This window comes from Cuculus canorus, chromosome 9 (assembly GCF_017976375.1).
Source record: "Cuculus canorus isolate bCucCan1 chromosome 9, bCucCan1.pri, whole genome shotgun sequence".
Lineage (NCBI taxonomy): Eukaryota > Metazoa > Chordata > Aves > Cuculiformes > Cuculidae > Cuculus > Cuculus canorus.
This window is the reverse complement of record NC_071409.1, coordinates 12371033-12377032: the sequence shown is the minus strand read 5'-3', so window position 1 is coordinate 12377032 and position 6000 is coordinate 12371033. Positions and strand designations below refer to the sequence as shown.

Here is a 6000-nt window from a genome sequence, read left to right as displayed (position 1 = left end):
AGCTTTTGGGTGATGAAAAACACCTTCCCGCCAAAAGTCTCTTTTTTCCCCAGCCCTGGGCAGGGCAGACTGAGGGTATTTGGCTTGGGCTGAGCTGGCTGTGCTTGGTGCATAAATGGGCATCACTGGCTAATGTTAATGTTCAACAGGCAAATCTCCCCTGGGGACTTTAGGATCAGACCTTGCATGGCCACCCGTGTGGGTGCTTCACGTGCAGGAGGTGTGGGGGGACTCTGGGCTGAGCTGCCCAGCAAATGAGGAAAGACTATTGAGGGCTCCCACCCTCCGGCTGCATGGTGCAATGCTGAAACCCCAACTGTGGGGTGGAATGACCCTTATGTCTACAGGAGTTTGCTGCACCGGGGAGTGCCCCAATCATATCTGAAGGCAGGAGCTCTGGGAGAGTTTTTCTGTGCATCCTTTCAAGAGCGTCTTCCTTCGGTGCCCTACTGCTGCCTGACAAGCGCAAGATTTATTCCTCTCTTGTCCCTTGCTAACCATGCCCTAAAGCGCATGTGGAGGGCATGTACCACCTTCAGCAGCAGCTGCACGTACCAGTGGGAACATCTGGCCCACAGAAATCCCAGAACAGGAAACAGGCTTAAGTTGTGCTCAGCAGAGATGTATTTACCTGAGGAATTAACCTTTGTGTTCAATACATGTTCTCCAGACTTGCCTTTGTCCCCAGCACCTGCTTTGCCCTGAGCAGCAGCCATTCCTACCAGGTACGACTTCTTGGCTGAAGTGGGGCAGGGCAGACTTTGGGATGGGGAACAGAAGCTACGTGTTTGCCCCTGCACCCAGAGCAGCGCCAGCTGTGCCCAGCATCATCCCAGTCCCATTCTCTGTCAGGAAAGAAAGGTGGAATGGTATTGTCTCCCCTCGCATTTCAAGCTCTCTTTTTTATGCTGTGACAGTTTGACTGAAGTTCTTTTCACAGAGTCACTATCACAAGGAAAGTTTGGGGGATTGCATAGTTTATTTTAGTTTCATTGGTATAAAAAATAGAAAACTTTTAAAGTAGGTGAAAGATAACTCTGAATCTTAATGGGACTGTATACCAGTCGGGCAAACCCTGTTGTCTGCCTTTAAATATATTGGCTGGTATCTCCAGACACGCATTAAAAATAAATAGTTAATAAAGGTGTTTTGACTGGAGCATCTGCTGCAGTTCTTGGTTGTGGAGGCTTAATTGCAGACTAGAGTATCAAACTTTCAGAAGGTCTGAGGACAGAGATAGATTGGGGTCATCAGGTTATTTGGAATAAAATCCCAACCTTTATCTCTCAAATGCAGTGTCCAATTGATTTTCTCTGGACCATTAGACACCACACACTTGCCATGAAGCCCAAGAGGGGAGTGGAAAAACATCACACTCTCCAAGATCCTTTTGAAGCAAAATACTGCAGTCCCTTGCGGGCTCTTTGGGAGGTACAGCTTTTCCCCTTAAGTACCAAAGAACTGCGGATAAAACCACCATGGCAAACACTCAGTCATTTTCCAAACTTCTACTCTATCCAGAGAGGTACCCCCAGAACTGTGTTTGCAGAGCACCCAGCCACATGTTGTGGGCCTGCATGATTAAAAACACCAACCGCTGTTCAGACAAATCGAGCATTTCCATATAAACTGCTGAATTCCATTTATCCCGGCATTTCACCCTGCAAAACTGGGAAAAGCTTCAATGTGTGAGCAGAGCTGGCAGAGATAGAACTGCATGTGATACAATTTGCCTAACAGGAAAATACTTTAACGTTAGAGAGACCTCTTCACACCAAAGCTGTGGCTCGTTATCTACCAAGTCCCAGGCAGCTTGGATTTGCCAATCAAATAATTTTTAATCAAATTGCCAACACCAGCTCTGATTGTCCTTTCCCACGCAGCCTGGAGCTTTGCTGCTCTGGGGGAAGAAGACTTTTTTTATCCCAGCTAGCCACATCCTCTTGCCACTGTAGCTCAGACTTTCTGAGGGGCTTTCCTGGCATCCTTGTTCCGTTGATGAGTTTTCTCTCTTTTCCCTAGTTTCCTGATGGGAGCAGGCTGGGGTGCCACTGCCCCAGGGACAGGTTTGTGCAGACCTGGGTGAAGTCCAGGCTGGGAGGGGTGGTGGGCAAAGTGGAACGGTTCACTTGGAACCCTTCTGGCATGTTTTGTTCTGCAGCCCCTAATCCTTCCTGGTGTGCTTCTTGCTTTTATGGTCTTCCACCTGCTTCAGGTTTGGGGAATGCAGCTTTCCCTTGCGTCTCCATTGATTTACCAGCTCTAGGGTTTGGCTGTTGCCCTGGGTAATTGGCAGCAGTGACATTTTGGGCTGAATTTTATTGTACGCGTTGAGAAAAGTCAGCAAACAGAGTTGAGTGCTGTGTCAAGTATTGCCTTTGACTTTCTGTTGCAGCCATTTAGGGTCTGTTTTGTCCTTGGACTGAGAAAGCCTCTGTTCTGGTTGAGCCTTTGTCTGAGATGCTGGAGGTTAGTCTGAGGAGAGCAGTCTGAGAGACCCCACTAATCCCTTTTTACTTTATGAACAAGAAAGTCAAGTGTTTTTTATAATAATAATAATTTGAGCTAATAAGTAACATGCTGGCTGGAGCTGCAGCTGCCTGGGGTGGAGCAGATTTGTTTTTTCTGTCTAATTAGAAAGATTTAGCTAATGTCACACATGTCTTCATTTGCAGATTTTCTGGAGAGGTCTGGCCTCTCACAGCTAAATCAACGCGGGTGCAGGAGCCAGGCACCATCAGTGGCCTCCACCACCCCAGAGCTTAGCCCCCTCCCCTCGCTTATGCCATACAAACTTCTCTCTGAGCATTTTCAGAAGGACCTGAGGCTCTGGTGTGGCCCCGAGGCAGCACCCACCCATGAACCAGCCAGAGGTGCTTTGTGCGAGTAAGTTCTTCTTTCTGTGGGTAGAAATGTTTATTTTATTATTCCTTTAATTCCTCCACGCTGCATTCCTGCCTCATCAAAACGCATTAGCAATCTAAATCTTCATCAGTGAGGGAGGTCTCGCTTCCTTTGAGGGATAACAATTCTTTAAGTCTGTGGGAAGATTAAAAGTGTGGTACTAAGTAAAAGAATCATACAGCTGGGGAAGGCAAATGCCCGTAACTGTGTTCATTAACAATATTGTATATCATCTAAATGAAAGAATGTTTAAAGGCTTAATGATTTCCTTCTCACTGATACGTGCTGTTCAGTGCCAGCTCAGACAACGAAGAAAGACGATCCTATTTTACATCTGCCCTGATTTGCTGGTTAGTTTGCAAACATTTTAGGGAAGTGTTCAGAAAACCTGATTTTTGGTGGAAGTTGAAGGGGAAAAAAGTATTTTCTATTGAGTGATTTTTACAATAAGATTAACTTCAGAAAACCTCAACATTGGCCCTTGCTGGCCTTGACAATGGGCCCCTTTTGAAAAGGTAATACAGCTATCTATGATTAGCCACGGCTAGTTAATAACTCATCTGTTCATGTCCGGGCCCACAAATGGAAGGTTTCAATGTACAAGGAACCAAGGTTAGGCCAACAAGGATAAAATCATGTCTATTTTAGTTTAATGAATTCCATTTCCTTTGTTGCTGAGTTTTATTTGGACAGTCAGATGGATAGCTGGGCTTTCGGACCGCTTTCAGAAGGGTTTCCTGCAGAGCAGCGGCTTGGGCTCCTTCCATGAGCCTCTCTGACCATAACATCATTGCAGAAAATGGTAAGAGCAACAGTCTATACTCTTCTAAGCTTGACTGGAAATTGTTCAGAGCTTTGTTGGTGGTAACTTGTTTAAATATCACATTACTGCTTTTATTTTCACCTGTAAGAACAGGAATAAATAGAGCAGCGATCTCTTACATTGAGGTGAGATATTGCCCCTCGTTTCCTGGTGTGGGTCCTCACCCTTTACTGCAGCTCAGAAGGGAGGGCACCTCTGCATTCCCCTTGCTTTAGGTGGGAGACTTGCAAGAAAAGAAGCCAGGCTGTTGAGTGTAGTCCTTAACATGCTCCTCTGAAGAGACGCTGTGGCCCTGGTTATTACTTACTGCCTTTCAAATCAAAGATAATGCCAAGGTTCTGGTGTTAGTGCATCTCGGCCCTTGGCTGGGTGATGTTATTCAATCTTTTTTTAAATACACCCAGAGCTTTGAGGCATTTCATACAGGACAGCTGAACTTTTGACTGGTTTTGAATAATTGTGATTATCAGGCACCAAGACTCATTCATACTGAAAACCAGCATGTAAGACAGACAATGCTGTCAAATAAAATCCCAACTGGTGCTAGCACTGGTGCTAGCCGGCAGTCAGAATTGGAAAGCACCCTTATCTTGGTAAAGGCTGTAATATTTATTTGCATGACAATCATAAATACCAGAAGTGCGCATTTTCCCATTTTAAAAACAAAAAGAAAAATTGCATGTAAAATCGCACCAAACTGTCCCTTTCCCTGAAACTTCCTGCTTCAATGTTCTATTGAAAAATTCCCGCCCAGCATTAGTCATGGGAAAGAATTTTCTCCTTAATGTTGTTTTGGTCAGAAAAAAATAAATCTTTGTTTGCATGACTAGATCTCAGTCATGAAAAACTGACCCCAAAAAATGCTGCCGAGAGTTTCCTCTGGCTGTAGAGACTTAAAACGGGCCATGTTATTTGAGTAGATGCATGCTTGAGTGGAGTGGGGACTGCGGGGACTTGGGGAAGAAGAAATCCATTGGAAGCTCCTTGTTTCTTTCCAAGTGTTTTGTTTAGTGCAGAGGATTTGAACCAAAGGAGATGCCAGAGGCCGGGACTATATCATGTAAGGCAGCGTGTGCAAGCCTGCCCTTGTGACACTTGCTGCCCATGGGAATCTCTGGAAAACAAACCCTTTTCCAAGCCACGAGACTCCAGCTGGGCTGGAGCTGCTCCTTCCTCGGTGCCTCTGACAAGAGCTGAGGCCATCTCGGGACAGGCAATATCGGGTCCTCTGTGAGGACCAAGCCATGTGTCATCCTATATCCCTGACATCCAGTCTGTCAGGCACTTATTGAGGTTTTGGATGATTCCTTGGTATTCTCCAAACCTCTTGTAAAGCCAGACAGGAAATCTTAGAGAAATGGGTTTTCCGGTCTGAATCCCAGCCAGGCCCATTTTAAGAACTACCTGGAAATAGCTGGAAGACGGTCTTGGCAGAAAAAATTCCCACAGTTTGAGCCCTGGCTAGGGACTGGAAGCTGAGCAAAGATTAAATCTGGTTTTCTCAAATCTTAGGAAGTCCTTGGGTATGTAAGAGAGCAAGGATATAAATATTCGCATCCCCTGCTGCTTTAGGCTGGCTTTCCAAAGGACGTGAGCGACAGGATTTTGGCTCCCCTGTGTTTCTGGGATGTGAGAGACAAACACCACATGGTTCCTCTGGAAATCCCTCCATATCCCTGGGCAGGCGAGAGGGCTTCAAGCAGTGATTCCCACCTTCCCCCCTCTGCAAGCCAGATTAATTTCCTCATGTAGTTGTGCTTCTCCTGTCCTGGCCTCAGGCTTTCCAACAGTTGGTTTGTCTTCAGTTTTGGCTACGTGGTAAATGCCAGGCGAGCTCCCATCTCTGGGAAGGATCAAAGAGTTGGTCTTTTCACCCAATAAAACCAGAGTCACCCTCAGACTTGCTCCCAAACCTCCTGCCTGTAGTCCGACCACAAAAGTTAAATCTGTTGTACACCCAGTCAGCTTTACGGAGGCTGGTAGCTGGTGCTAGCTTTCCAGCTGGAAAATATCACCAGTGGTCAAAAGTCTTCACGGTTTCAGGCACGTCGCACTGATCAGGTACCAAGCTTGCAAAATAATTTGTTGCGTGAAGTCCAACCTAAGCAAACTATATTGCAGCTTCCATGATTAGGAAGCCACAAATAGGAAGGCAAAAACAACAGTTCAGACCTAAGCAGTCAGTATCTGAACTTGAAAAACACCCACCATTCAGCCTTCAAGAGCACTTTCGAAGCCTCCTGTAGAGAAAATAATTAAAGAGATGAAAGATA

At 45.9% G+C, this 6000-nt stretch overlaps 1 long non-coding RNA gene across 1 annotated transcript in view; it reads left to right on the top strand.

The window, feature by feature from the left end:
* The first annotated feature begins 1083 nt into the window (after positions 1-1083).
* Positions 1084-6000, top strand: part of LOC128853075 (uncharacterized) — a 56916-nt gene continuing 51999 nt past the window's right edge. The window contains exon 1 of the long non-coding RNA XR_008451311.1: positions 1084-3706. This is a non-coding gene — a long non-coding RNA (uncharacterized LOC128853075). The remainder of the gene's footprint in view (positions 3707-6000) is intronic.